We start from the raw sequence: 16108 nt of genomic DNA on the forward strand, positions 1-16108 counted from the left end.
TCAAGGGATCATTCTAAGAGGAAGACATAACAATTTTAAGTATCTATGCATCCAACATAGGAGCACCTCAATGCATAAGACAAACACTAACAGACATAAAAGGAGAAATTGACAGTAACACAATAATAGTAGGAGACTTTAACACCCCACTCACGCCAATGGACAGATCATCAAAACAGAAAATTAATAAGGAAACACTAGTCTTAATGACACATTAGATGAGATGGATCTCACTGATATCTTCAGGACATTCCATCCAAATGCAGAAGAATACACCTTCTTCTAAAGTGCACATGGAACATTCTCCAGCATAGACTACATCTTGGGTCCAAATAAAACCTTAGTAAATTTAAGAAATTTGAAATCATATCAAGCATCTTCTTTGACCACAACACTATGAGACTAGATATCAATTACAAGAAGAAAAAAACTGTAAGAAACACAAACACATGAGATTAAACAACACGTTTCTAAATAGACAACAAGCTATTGAAGAAATCAAAAGCAAAATCATAAAATTTCTAGAAACAAATGACAATGAAAACATATACAACTCAAAATCTATGGGATGCAGCAAAAGCAGTCATAAGAGGGAAGTTTATAGCAGTACAATCCTACTTCAAGAAACAAGAAAAACATCAAATAGATAACCTAATTTTACACCAAAAACAACTGGAAACAGAAGAACAAAAAAAAACCTCAAATTAGAAAAAGGAAAGAAATCATAAAGATCTGAGCAGAAATAAGTGAAAAAGAAATGAAAGAAAGAATTAAAGATTTTAAAATTAAAAAAATAAAAAACTAAAAATTAAAAAAATAAAAAAAATAAAAATAAAAATAAATTTTAAGTTAAAAAAAAAAGAGTAATAAAACTAAAAGTTTGTTCTTTGAGAAGATAGACAAGAATGGCAAACCTTTAGACAGTCTCATCAAGAAAAAAAGGATAAGAATCAAATTTTTAAAATGACATGAAAAAATGCTCAACATCACTCAGTATCAGAGAAATGCAAATCAAGATCACAATGAAGTACCATTTCACGCCAGTCAGAATGGCTGCCATCCAAAAGTCTACAAGCAATAAATGCTGGAAAGGGTGTGGAGAAAAGGGAACCCTCTTACATTGTTGGTGGGAATGCAAACTAGTACAGCCACTATGGAGAACAGCATGGAGATTCCTTAAAAAACTGGAACTAGAACTGCCTTATGACCTTGCAATCCCACTGCTGGGCATACACACCAAGGAAACCAGAATTGAAAGAGACACATGTACCCCAATGTTCATCGCAGCACTGTTTATAATAGCCAGGACATGGAAACCACCTAGATGTCCATCAGCAGATGAATGGATAAGAAAGCTGTGGTACATATACACAATGGAGTATTACTCAGCCATTAAAAAGAATACATTTGAATCAGTTCTAATGAGGTGGATAAAACTGGAGCCTATTATACAGAACGAAGTAAGTCAGAAAGAAAAACACCAATACAGTATGCTAATGCATATATATGGAATTTAGATAGATGGTAACAATAACTCTGTATGAGAGACAACAAAAGAGACTCAGAGGTGTAGAACAGTCTTTTGGACTCTGTGGGAGAGGGAAAGGGTGGGATGATTTGGGAGAATGGCATTGAAACATGTATAATATCATATAAAAAATGAATCACCAGTCCAGATTCGATGCATGATACTGGATGCTTGGGGCTGGTGTACTGAGACGACCCAGAAGGATGGTACGGGGAGGGAGAAGGGAGGAGGGAGGGGGGTTCAGGATGGGGAACACGTATATACATGTGGCAGATTCATGTTGATGTATGGCAAAACAAATACAATGTTGTAGAGTAATTAACCTCCAATTAAAATAAATAAATTTATATTAGAAAAACAGAAATGTGAAGCAAAAAAGGATGACTCCTGCTGAAATAAATAAATTAAAATTAAAAAAGAGAAAATGCAAATGTCAATCTTGACAATTAAATGGTAATAGTGGAAGCTCAGAAGGAATGATGTGGTGGTTTAGTCTCTAAGGTGCTCCAACTCTTGCAACTCCATGGACTATAGCCCACTGGCTCCTCTGTCCATGGGATTTCCCAGGCAAAAATGCTGGAGTGGGTTACCATTTCCTTCTTCAGGGGATCTTCTTGACACAGGGATTGAACCTATGTCTCCTGCATTGAGAAGTAGATTCTTTACTTTCTGAGCCAGCAGGAAAATTTCTTTAGATGGAATAGGAGGCATAAAATGTTTCCAGTAGAAGTAGAAAATAAGTATAAGGATTTTATTTATGAACAGAAGGAAACAAATAGGGGAAGTCCTTAAAAAAAGACTTCTGCTTCATATGCTTCATATAAAATATATCCAACTTCTGTTGTATTTTGTCTATTTCTGATATTGAACCAGTAGCTTATATTCCAATTGTTTCTTTTCCTCTTGCGATATCCAAATTGTAAGATATTCCATGTCATAAGTATGTCATTTTTAATGTCCTTGGACAAAAGATATTTTTCTCTATTATTTTTCCAGGACATCAAGGAGATGTCACTGGAGTTGGAATGTTGATGAAGCAAGGAAATCTTTATTTATTGCATTGTCTCAGGGGTCATTGAGAACATTGGATATTATTTTCCCTTAATGTCCATATATCCATTTCATTTCTCTCTGTTTTTTTCACTCTCATACTTTTTATTCTTCTCAAAATACCAAACAGACATTGGCTATACCAAAAATGAACCCCACATTAATTGTTCCATGAGAAGTTTATAAACTGGAATTTCATGGTAAAAATTATATGTTCTTTTGGAGATTAATTATTTGACCTGACCAGCTGAGCTGTAACCACTCACAGCCTAAAGAGGGTGAATCTGGGTGACCAGTGTCTGATGGTGACACAACACAAGAACATGCTGTGTGTGTGTGTGTGGTGTGTATGTGTGTGTTGTGTGTGTGCTTTTGTCTTGAAAGGAAGAACAGTTCTTACAGCAGAGGCACCTGGACCCATATGCTAAATAACTTATATACACAGATGAGAACAACAGATCGAACCAAGAAGTGAATCTGATATAATTCACAGGATGGTATTATAGCTAAATTGATAACATGTGACTGAACTGAACTGAAACTGAAGGAACCTCATGGAAGGAGGAATTCTCTGGACTGAAAGTTGTAGCAGGAAGGCCACCTTGTTCCTCAGCATCCTGACACCATCTCTAATCACTCCCCCTCTGCCTTATCCCTCTGCCCCACTGGCTTCCTTCTTTGCTGTTGAAAATGTGGAACAAGCATGTTCCTCAGGTCCTTAGCAATGCCAGCTCCCTCTTCCAGGCACACAATTCTGACATCACACTAGCTCCTTGTCTCTCTTTCTTTAGGAATCTGTTCAAACAACAGCTAGTTTGCTGGACTTTCCTGAACACTCAGCCTCCATGTGCTTGGAACATGGTTAGCATTAAATATGTATTTCTCAAATGAATGAAGGAATATCACATTAAAACTCTAGAATATATGAACTCTTAACAAATGTGATGAGAATGAGACAAAAATTCCTAGTCAGAAATGAAATGAAGTATACCTTCAAGGGGCTTCCACAGTGACTCAATGGTTTAGAATCCACCTGCAATTGCGGTAGCCATTCAAGAGATGTGGGATCAATCCCCGGGTTGGAAAGAACCCTTGGAGGAGGGCATGGAAACCCACATCAGAATTCTTTCTTGGGAAATCCTGTAGACAGTGGAGGCTGGTGTGCTATGGTCCTTGGGGTTACGCAGAGTCGGGCACAACTGAAGTGGCTAAACATACACACATATGCTAAAAGAGAACTTAGCTGTAAATAAAATATTAACATCAACTTCTTGAGGGCTAAATAGAAATTGCAGTATTTAAGCTATTGAATTATACCAGTATGAGTGAAAATTGTCATTATTTTCATTTTTCCTGGTAGTCACCTCCACCCCATGGAACCAAGTAACAATACACAGATCTCAGGATTTCTTCTTTTAGAACTTTCAAGGGAACCAGAACAACAGCCCCTCATATTTGGACTTCTCCTCACCATGTACCTGATCACTGTGTTTGGAAACTTGCTCATTATCCTGGCTGTCAGCTCAGACTCCCACCTCCACACCCCCATGAACTTCTTCCTCTCCAACCTGTCCTTTGTAGACATCTGTTTCACCTCCACCACCATCCCAAAGATGCTGTGGAACAACCAGACACAGAGGAAATGTATCACCTATGAAGGTTGCACCATCCAGATGTATTTTTACATGCTGTTTGCAGGATTAGATGAACTTCTCCTGAGTGTGATGGCCTGTGATTGGTATGTGGCCATCGCCGTCCCCTGTACTACATGGTCATCATGAGCCCCCACCTCTATGTATTACTGGTTCTTATATCCTGGGTGCTGATTGACTTGTATTCTTTGCTACACAGCTTAATGGTGTTGAGATTGTCCTTCTGTCCAGTTTTACAAGTCCCCCACTTTTTCTGTGAACTTAGTCAGGTGGTACAACTTGCTAGTTCTGACAACTTTCTTAATAACATAATGTATTTTGCAGCTGTCCTGATGGGTGTTGGTTCTTTTGCTGGTACCATTCTGCCCATCTACTCTTACTCTAAAATAGGTTCTTGCACATGTAAGATCTCATCAGCTCAAGGGAAATATAAAGCATTTTCTACCTGTGTGTCCCACCTTTTGGTTTTCTCCCTATTTTATTTTACAGCCTTAGGAATTTTTTCCCTTTTATTTATTTATTTATTTATTTATTTAAATGTATTTATTTTAATTGGAGGCTAATTGCTTTACAATATTATGTTGGTTCTGCCACAAATCAACATGAATCTGCCACGGGCATACACGTGTTCCCCATCCTGAAACCCTTCCCGCCTCCCTCCCCATACCATCCCTCCAGGTCATCCCAGTGCACCAGTCCCAAGGAACCTGTATAGAACCTGGAACGGTGATTCATTTCTTATATGATATTATACATGTTTCCATGCCATTCCCCCAAATCATCCCACCCTCTCCCTCTCCCTCTGAGTCCAAAACTGTTCTATACATCTGTGTCTCTTTTGCTGTCTCGCATACAGGGTTATCATTACCATCTATCTAAATTCCATATATATGTGTTAGTATACTGTATTGGTGTTTTGCTTTCTGGCTTACTTCACTCTGTATAATAGGCTCCAGTTTCATCCACCTCATTAGAACTGATTCAAATGTATTCTTTTTAATGGCTGAGTAATACTCCATTGTGTATATGTACCACAGCTTTCTTATCCATTCATTTGCTGATGGACATCTAGGTGGCTTCCATGTCCTGGCTATTATAAACAGTGCTGCGATGAACATTGGGGTACATGTGTCTCTTTCAATTCTGGTTTCCACGGCATGTATGTCCAGCAGTGGGACTGCAGGGTCAATAAGGCAGTTCTAGTTCCAGTTTTTTAAGGAATCTCCATGCTGTTCTCCATAGTGGCTGTACTAGTTTGCATTCCCACCAACAGTGTAAGAGGGTTCCCTTTTCTCCACACCCTCTCTAACATTTATTGCTTGTAGACTTTTTGATAGCAGCCTTTCTGACTAGTGTGAAATGGTACATCATTGTGGTTTTGATTTGCATTTCTCTGATAATGAGTGATGTTGAGCATCTTTTCATGTGTTTGTTAGCCATCTGTATATCGTCTTTGGAGAAATGTCTATTTAGTTCTTTGGCCCATTTTTTGATTGGGTTGTTTATTTTTTTGGAATTGAGCTGCAGGAGTTTCTTGTATATTTTTGAGCTTAATTGTTTGTCAGTTGCTTCATTGCTATTATTTTCTCCCATTCTGAAGGCTGTCTTTTCACCTTGTTTATAGTTTCCTTTGTTGTGCAGAAGCTTTTAATTTTAATTAGGTCCCATTTGTTTATTTTTGCTTTTATTTCCAACATTCTGGTAGGTGGGTCATAGAGAATCCTGCTGGGATGTATGTCGGAGAGTGTTTTGCCTATGTTCTCTTCTGGGAGTTTTCTAGTTTCTGATCTTACGTTTAGATCTTTAATCCATTTTGAGTTTTTTGGGGTGTGTGTCTGGTGTTAGAAAGTGTTCTAGTTTCATTCTTTTACAAGTGGTTGACCAGTTTTCCCAGGATCAATTGTTAAAGAGATTGTCTTTTCTCCATTGTATATTCTTGCCTCCTTTGTCAAAGATAAGGTGTCCATAAGTGCATGGATTTATCTCTGGGCTTTCTATTTTCTGCCTGACTTCAGGCTCTACTACAAAGCCACATACTGTCATCAAGACAGTATGGTACTGGCACAAAGACAGAAATATAGATCAATGGAACAAAATAGAAAGCCTTAGGAATTTACCTTAGCTCTGGTGCTACCCACAGCCCACATTCAAGTAAAATCGCCTCAGTGAAGTACATTGTGGTCACATGCTTGCTGAACCCTTTCATCTACAGTCTGAGAAATAAATACATAAATAGGGCTCTGAAAAGATTCTTTGTGTTGGAAATGTTTATAAAAGGGCCATCTGCCCTTGGGCTGAAGAACTGCCCATGATAGCAAGGTTCAAAGCCTCATAGCCAGATATGTGATTCTTTGATCAGATTGTGATAATAGCAAAAGCTTCTTCAATTTATTGCCTAATATTTCCATTTCTTTGATTTCAACTTCTCTATACAATTTTAAAAACATCTATGATTAACGCTGTTCTCTTAAGTTTTTTCTCATTATTTTTCTATTCTCTCAAATTGATTCAAACCATGTGTGAAACATATGTAAATTCCCATTTATCTCATGAGGCTTCACACATTTCTTCAGAATAAATTCTTCTGAAATGATACACTTTATACTGAGTAATTGTTCTTTCTTTTTTGCTAAAAGAATAATCATGAATTGTGTTACTTCTATGGAAAAACACTAGGTAAGCAAACCAATTACATAATTTCATAGGAGAGTAAAACATGAAACTACAGTTTATCACATTTTAGTTCTTCATACCTTGGAGTGTCACTACCATAATTGCTCTTTCAGAAAATGTGGATGTTAACAGATAGTGTATTTCATAAACGGTCATCTGGTTTTACTCCCTCACAGCGTATTATTCTCTATTTAGCCTAGTGTCTACATTCTCTATAGGCATTACTGGTAAAGCTGAGCATCAAATGCATGTCTCTAATTGACATCTACGTGAAATAGAAATTTCAGTAAAGACTTTGACCTAATAAGACCTAGAGTCAGAGAAGACCTTAAATATGATGCAGCAAAAATTTCTGTCAGATTATATATTTGCAAGCAATTTTTTCGTGGTGTCCATTTACTTATTGATGTACGTGATTTAGTATCTCTTTGTAAAGGGGTTTATCATGGAGGTGAAGGGTTTTTTGACATAATTGTATCTTTCTGCTTGAAGATTTCCATTGTTGCCTACAAATAAATGATTTCTTCCATTGCTCTAGATGAAACATTCCCCCTTCCATTTCTGCTATAACCAATGAAAGAGTAGTGAATGAACAACATAAATATGATATTTAAATGATATACATGGTGTATATATATATATAAAATGTATATCTATATACACACACACACATATATATATATATATATATATATATATATATATATATATATCTCCAAATTATGGCTTACTGGATCTTAAATTCCCATCTAGTCCTGTGATAAACGGGCTTTCCTGATTAGTTCAGTTGATAAAGAATCCACCAACAATGCAGGAGACCCTTGTTTGATTCCTGGGTCAGGAAGATCCACTGGAGAAGGGATAGGCTACCCACTCCAGTGTTCTTGGGCTTTCCTGGTGGCTCAGCTGGTAAATAATCCACTTGCATGTCGGAGACCTGGGTTCAATCCCTGGCTTGGGATGATCTCCAGGAGAAGGGAAAGGCTACTCACTCCAACATTCTTGCCTGGAGAATTCCATGGACTGTATAGTGGGGGTCACAAAGATTCAAATATGACTAAGTGACTTTTGCTTTTTCACTTCCCTGTGATAAAGGTACAAATTTCTCACAAATAGGTGTAACTTTTCTTGTTTACCTACAAGGAAATCTAAATGGAATCCCATTTTAATAAAAGTGTATGAGATAAACTTGAATAATAGAGAAATCATGAGTGCTATTGTGTAGAAAACAGCAACACAACAATTGCCTAGAAAAAGGCAACATATTATTATAATTCCCCTCAGTTCTGTTCACTTGGATTATTGTATCAGTTACCTGTTGCTACATACCAAGTCATTCCAAAAGCAATGATTTAGTATAATGTATTTTTTTACCTAATGAGTTTCTATGATGGGGAGTTGATCTGAGTTATGATTGTTTCCTCATGGGTCTACTGTCAACTGTCAGACTCTATGTTGTGTTTTAAAGGCTCCTCCACGAAGGTGTGTGCAGTTGTAGTGGTCTTCTGTCTTGAACAACTTTATGTCAATTCCTTTTACATCAGTAGGTTAAGTAAGTAAGTGTTAGTCGCTTAGTCATGCCTGACTCTTTGTGACCCCGTGGACTGCAGCCCACCAAGCTCCTCTGTTCATGAGATTTCCCAAGCAAGGATACTGGAGTGGGTCACCATTTCCTTCTGCAGGGAATCTTCCCAACCCAGGGATTGAACCTAGGTCTCCTGCACTGCAGGCAGATTCCTTACTGACTGAGCTACAAGGGGAGCCCCATGTAAGTAGGTTAGTCTTTAGTTTATCTTGTACAGTGACTGGATGAGTTGGACCATAAAAAAGGCTGAGCACCAAAGAATTGATGCTATCCAACTGTGGTGCTGGAGAAGACTCTTGAGAGTCCCTTGGTCTGAAAGGAGATCCAACCAGTTAGTCCTACAGGAAATCAACCCCAAATATTCAGTGGAAGAACTGATGCTGAGGCTGAAGTGCTAATACTTTGGCCACCTGACGCGAAGAGTCAACTCATTGGAAACGACCCTGATGCTGGGAAAGATTAAAGGTAAAAGGAGAAGGAGGTGGCAGAGGATGAGATGATTGGATTTCATCACTGATTCATTGGGCATGAATTTGAGCAAGATCTGGGAGATGGCAAAGGACAGGGAAGCCTGGTGTGCTGCAGTCCATGGGGTCACAAAAGGTTGAACATCACTTAGCAACTGAACAACAATCTTTAGTTTATAAGTTATATATATATTTTTTATTTTATTTTATTTTTAGGGGGGTGTTACGCTTTTAATGAATGGAGGCAGATACAAAATGCATCGATGCAAAAGAATGGTTTAGATACTCAGCATAGTGATTAATGTTAATTTAGAGAGACACAGCCTGTTAAACCTCAACTACAGTTTCCTGCAACCTAAGATAATGGAGAAGCTGCTTAAGTTTTTACCCACCACCTTTAAAGTTCTAAATGGTATCTGGAAGAACTAGAAAGTAATAGGCCCCTTTCAGCTGTGGTTAAGAACTCTAGTGAAGCTGTATGGCAGTGACACTGGGTGGGACTGTTATGTTTCCCCAAAGGGGCTTTCCAGATGACCACATCACAGACTTTAAAGGTATTTCTAATAACAGGCAAGTTGAGTGGCTTAATAGTTTAAAAGTGGAAAGCAGCTAAGATGTCTCATTTTAGAGAATTTTAAAACATGGTATAAATACCACCTCTCTCCTACAGAGAAACTTTTTAAAGCATGGACATAACTTTAAGGATACTAAGGAAACATCAATAGTTTTCATAAAGTTATATATATATTTTAAAAAACTGGATTTCTCAAATGTTAATTGCTATATTTAAATTTCACTGTTCCTAAATCCATCTATGTCACTTTGCTTTCTTCCCCGTTAAAGGAGCTCTCTCTCACCAATTTTAGTGTGATTCAACTACCTGTGCTTGACATACTACCCATAGTAATGCACAGCCAGAAATTTTTAATTCTTAACTAATTCATTAGAGTGTAATTACATATAATAAACTACACATTTTTAAAATATGCAATTTTCTAAATTTCAAAAACCAGAATTATATTACATGGTTCCATTTGAGTATTTTTAAAAGGTCCACAATAAATTCTAATTTCTTTGTAACGTTATTGTTAATAATGGAAATACCCTGAGCCTCAGTTTTATCTTTCAGAAGGAAATATCAGATGATCAATCCTAACTTCACTTGGATGTTGTGAGGAATTAAAGAAATGTATAGAAATACTCTGCTGAATCAACAAATATTGTTCAAGTTTAAGAATATGTATATGTGTATATAGGTCTGTATATACCTCTCTGAAATAAACCCACACATGCACATAAATGTGTATGCACCATTTCACTTGTAACCCCACTCATTGTGCTGAAAGAAAACATGAGAGAAAGCTGGAAGGTTAGAAGTAAAAGAAAATGGATGCTGGAAAAAACATGATTTAGAAAAAATATAGAAATGTTAACACGAAGGTTTAAAATAGAATGTGTGACCTTAATTTTGATAATGATTTACTTTTCCTATCTTAAACCCCAAATCTCTCATAGTCAGAACCATATTTACATTTAGACAAAGTGAAATTCTCTGTACCAGCTAAGGGGTCAAAATCTCTCCAGAATGACTGAAATTTTCTCCTGTTTAAGATATAAGTTTAACATATAATGACTTTATAAAGAAGCTCAGTGTTAGAATCAAAAGCTTAAACAGCTCCTAGGAACAGTACATGTTAAAATTAATGTGTATGAATCTCTCAGTCATGTCTGACCTTTGGAACTTCATGCATGGTCTTTCTTTGGAATTTGCCAAGCAATTATACAAGAGTGGGTTGCCATTCCCTTCTTCAGGGGATTATCCCCACCTAGCAATGGAACCCGGGTCTCCTGTTTTGCAGGTGGATTCTTTACCATCTGAGATATAATATGTTAGCAGGAACAGCATATGATTGGACAAATATCTATATTAGATTCCTATTGCTTCTTTAACAAATTACAATACTAGCAGGTTAAAAGAAGTACCTATCATAAAGTTCTATGAGACAAAAATCCTGAAGTCTCATTGAGCAAAAATGAAGATGTCTGCAACACTGTGATTCTTCTCAATGCCCCAGAGAGAATAAACTCAATGTCCTGTTAATATTTTACACTTAAGTATCACTTAACTCATGGTCCTTCCTTTGTCCTCAGATCCAGATGCCTGCAGTTTTAAATGTCTGACTCCAATTCTTCTTCCATTTTCTTTCACATTTAGAAAATCTATTGTGATTATACTAGTCCAATCTGCATATCTGTGCTAATATTCCTACATAAAAATCAACTGTATTTCATCAGCTATTATAATTAAGCCAGATATGTAAGGTAGGATATTCCAAAGTTCTTAGCATGTGAGCCTCTTTTGGAGGATCTTATTCTGCCTACTGCAAAGTCTTTTTCTAATAGAAATTATTTTATGTCACTTAAGAATACTTATGTAAAACACAAAATTTATCATTACCTATGAAATTAAGTGAAAATCTCATCTTTCAATATTACATACATGGAAGGGACTTCCCTGGTGGTCCAGTGATTAAGGATCTGTGCTTCCAATGCAGGGGACACTGGGTTCTATCCCTGGTTGGGGAACTAAGGTCTCACATGCCATGTGGCCAGAAAAGAAAAGAAACAAACAAAAGACACCCTGAATTGTTTACAAAACTACATACAGAGAAGATTTTTGTTGAATACCTAAATCTAGCTATAACTGAATCTAACACAGAATCACTTCTTTGCTACACAAGCTGTGATACACAGATGAGGACCTGAAGTAGCAACACTTAGCATCTTGTTAGAAATGAAGGGTCTGTGGGCCCCTGATCAGACCTGCTGAAAAATAATTTGAAATTAAACTACAATCCTTGGCAATTTTTAGGAACAGTGAATTTAGAGAAATACTACTCTGGAATAAATTTTCTCACCTTAACAGTGTTGATCATTACAGAACTGGGTGCTATCCTGTAAATTACATTTCTATAGTGGAGAAAGGAGTTCATAAAAGCACTATTTCATAGAATGTATTATAGTAAAATTTAAATGTGAAAGTCTTTATAATATGCTAAGCTAGTGGTGCATATATGCTAAGTCACTTCAGTTGTATCCAACTGTTCATGACTCTGGGCTGTAGCCCTCCAGAGTCTTCTGTCCATGGGATTCTCCAGGCAAAAATACTGGAGTGGGTTGCCATGCCCTCCTCCATGGGATCCTCCTGACCTGGGGATACTACCCACATCTCTTACCTTTCCCGCAATGGCAGTAGGGTTCTTTAATTTCTGATATAAGTAGGAAATCTTCTTGGCTTTGCAAAACTTTCATGAAACCAAAAATCATAATACCCAAGTTAGTTTTATATTAAAGAAGCAAAGTTATCCCTTGTTTTGAAGAGGGCAATAGTCAGACATTTCTGGGATCGTGTGTCCACCACAAATCAAGGCATTGACGATCCAAAGGACCTATTCAAGACCAATTGTCAATATTATGTTTTTGAGACAATTTGAACTCTGGGATGTGATGAGGTATCAGAAACCTTAGAGCTTTGGAACCAGAGGAGTTAACAGAGAAGGAATGACAACACTGAATTTACGTATCTTATAATGGAGTCTCTTAGGAACAGAGAATCAGAAGAAAAAAAATCTATTTTGTCCAGACCAGTGTCACCAGGGAATATCACATACTTAGAGGCTGATGTAACAAGAGAAAAGCATGTCTAATGAGCCGACATGAAAAGATGTAAATAACCCATCTGCTGCAGTCCCTCAGCCTGTGCCTCTTTGATTGGACAGGATGTAGTTGTTGCTTTTGCGATCCTACATCTGGCTGAGAGGCCAATGCTTGATCTCTTATTGCTGTCTTGTCGGGAGACAGAGCTTTGGTCTGCATTGCCAGCTACTTAGGGGGAAATTTTGACTTTCACGGAGAATCCTCCCACACAGAGTTCCCAAACAGGTGAGTCTGAGAGCTCCACAGACACTGCAGGAGAGGATCAGAGAGGATGGAAGCCAGGAATGTACCAGAGGTCACTTGAAGACCAATCTGGCATAGCCCACAGAGGTCACTGCAGTTGTTTGCTGGGTTTCCTAAATAAAACAGGTACATAAATAAAAATGTATTTACTTATGATGCTGGAAAAGGAACAGTGCACCCGAAAATGTGAGTGACAATGTTGACAATTAAATCATGCTAGTGGAAGCCCACAAAGGAACGAATTGGAGGTATAAACTGCATCCAGTAAAAGTGGAACATGAGTCTAAGTGTCTTCTAATTAACAGGAGTAGACAAATTGGGTATTAACTGTAGAGGGTCGATCAGTGAGGTGAGGGCATTTTATTTTATTGTAAGAAGGGACATATTAGACTGTGCATCCACATAGAGGAGAAAGATCTAAACCAATGACTGTTTGCAAATACACACTTTCAATAGCTGCGTAGGAAACACACACATTACAGTATCTTCTCCCACTCTTGTGTTCACATATTTATGAAGTGAAAAGATTTCTGCTAGTGAGGCTTACTTTGCAACTGTCTTATCTGTGAGGCTAAATATATCTATGGATTTGTTAGCCATGCAGTGTTTCTCTATTAAAAAAATCTCTATAACTATTTTGTTTTATATAGTGGTATCAGAGTATTGTTATTCCTTTTTAAAATTGCGTTCTTTGATAGAAAGAATTATTTTTTAACAAGAGACTTTATTTTTTTTCTTTTATTTATTTATTTATTTATTTATTTATTTATTTATTTTTAGTTTTTTATTTTTTACATTTTAAAATCTTTAATTCTTACATGCATTCCCAAACATGAACCCCCCTCCCACATCCCTCCCCATAACATCTTTCTGGGTCATCCCCATGCACCAGCCCCAAGCATGCTGCATCCTGCGTCAGACATAGACTGGCGATTCAATTCACATGATAGTATACATGTTAGAATGTCATTCTCCCAAATCATCCCACCCTCTCCCTCTCCCTCTGAGTCCAAAAGTCCGTTATACACATCTGTGTTTCTTTCCCTGTCTTGCATACAGGGTCGTCATTGCCATCTTCCTAAATTCCATATATATGTGTTAGTATACTGTATTGGTGTTTTTCTTTCTGGCTTACTTCACTCTGTATAATCGGCTCCAGTTTCATCCATCTCATCAGAACTGATTCAAATGAATTCTTTTTTACAGCTGAGTAATACTCCATTGTGTATATGTACCACAGCTTTCTTATCCATTCATCTGCTGATGGACATCTAGGTTGTTTCCATGTCCTGGCTATTATAAACAGTGCTGCGATGAACATTGGGGTACACGTGTCTCTTTCAATTCTGGTTTCCTCGGTGTGTATGCCCAGAAGTGGGATTGCTGGGTCATAAGGTAGTTCTATTTGCAATGTTTTAAGGAATCTCCACACTGTTCTCCATAGTGGCTGTACTAGTTTGCATTCCCACCAACAGTGTAGGAGGGTTCCCTTTTCTCCACACCCTCTCCAGCATTTATTGCTTGCAGATTTTTGGATCGCAGCCATTCTGACTGGTGTGAAGTGGTACCTCATTGTGGTTTTGATTTGCATTTCTCTAATAATGAGTGATGTTGAGCATCTTTTCATGTGTTTGTTAGCCATCCGTGTGTCTTCTTTGGAGAAATGTCTATTTAGTTCTTTGGCCCATTTTTTGATAGGGTCGTTTATTTTTCTGGAATTGAGCTGCAGAAGTTGCTTGTATATTTTTGAGATTAGTTGTTTGTCAGTTGCTTCATTAGCTATTATTTTCTCCCATTCAGAAGGCTGTCTTTTCACCTTGCTTATATTTTCCTTTGTTGTGCAGAAGCTTTTAATTTTAATTAGATCCCATTTGTTTATTTTTGCTTTTATTTCCAGCATTCTGGGAGGTGGATCATAGAGGATCCTGCTGTGATTTATGTCTGCGAGTGTTTTGCCTATGTTCTCCTCTAGGAGTTTTATAGTTTCTGATCTTACATTTAGATCTTTAATCCATTTTGAGTTTATTTTTGTGTGCGGTGTTAGAAAGTGATCTAGTTTCATTCTTTTACAAGTGGTTGACCAGTTTTCCCAGCACCACTTGTTAAAGAGATTGTCTTTACTCCATTGTATATTCTTGCCTCCTTTGTCAAAGATAAGGTGTCCATATGTGTGTGGATTTATCTCTGGGCTTTCTATTTTGTTCCATTGATCTATATGTCTGTCTTTGTGCCAGTACCATACTGTCTTGATGACTGTGGCTTTGTAGTAGAGCCTGAAGTCAGGCAAGTTGATTCCTCCAGTTCCATTCTTCTTTCTCAAGATTGCTTTGGCTATTCGAGGTTTTTTGTATTTCCATACAAATCTTGAAATTATTTGTTCTAGTTCTGTGAAAAATGTGCCTGGTAGCTTGATAGGGATTGCATTGAATTTGTAAATTGCTTTGGGTAGTATACTCATTTTCACTATATTGATTCTTCCAATCCATGAACATGGTATAGTTCTCCATCTATTAGTGTCCTCTTTGATTTCTTTCATCAGTGTTTTATAGTTTTCTATATATAGGTCTTTAGTTTCTTTAGGTAGATATATTCCTAAGTATTTTATTCTTTTTGTTGCAATGGTGAATGGAATTGTTTCCTTAATTTCTTTTTCTACTTTCTCATTATTCGTGTATAGGAATGCAAGGGATTTCTGTGTGTTGATTTTATATCCTGCAACTTTACTATATTCATTGATGAGCTCTAGTAATTTTCTGGTGGAGTCTTTAGGGTTTTCCATGTAGAGGATCATGTCATCTGCAAACAGTGAGAGTTTTACTTCTTCTTTTCCAAAGCTATCTATGACAAACCCACAGCAAACATTATCCTCAATGGTGAAAAATTGAAAGCATTTCCCCTAAAGTCAGGAACAAGACAAGGGTGTCCACTTTCACCGCTACTATTCAACATAGTTCTGGAAGTTTTGGCCACAACAAGAGACTTTAATTTGTGATTTAGTTCTTTTGTATATGCATAGATGCATAAGAATTGATAAATTTTGTTGGTCTTATATACCAACATTCTCTTCATTTCTTTTCCAAAAGAATTTGGGTATAATTGACACATGACAATATATAAGTTACAGGTACACAGCTTGATGGTTCAATATTTGTTTATATTGCTAAATGATCACCACAATAAACCTAGTTAACGT

The 16108-nt window shown here is 37.1% G+C and overlaps 1 pseudogene; it reads left to right on the plus strand.

Moving 5' to 3' along the window:
* Positions 1 to 3951: 3951 nt before the first annotated feature.
* On the plus strand, positions 3952 to 6542 carry LOC138440568 (olfactory receptor-like protein OLF4; annotated as a pseudogene).
* Positions 6543 to 16108: the final 9566 nt, after the last annotated feature.

Source organism: Ovis canadensis, chromosome 5 (assembly GCF_042477335.2).
Source record: "Ovis canadensis isolate MfBH-ARS-UI-01 breed Bighorn chromosome 5, ARS-UI_OviCan_v2, whole genome shotgun sequence".
NCBI lineage: Eukaryota > Metazoa > Chordata > Mammalia > Artiodactyla > Bovidae > Ovis > Ovis canadensis.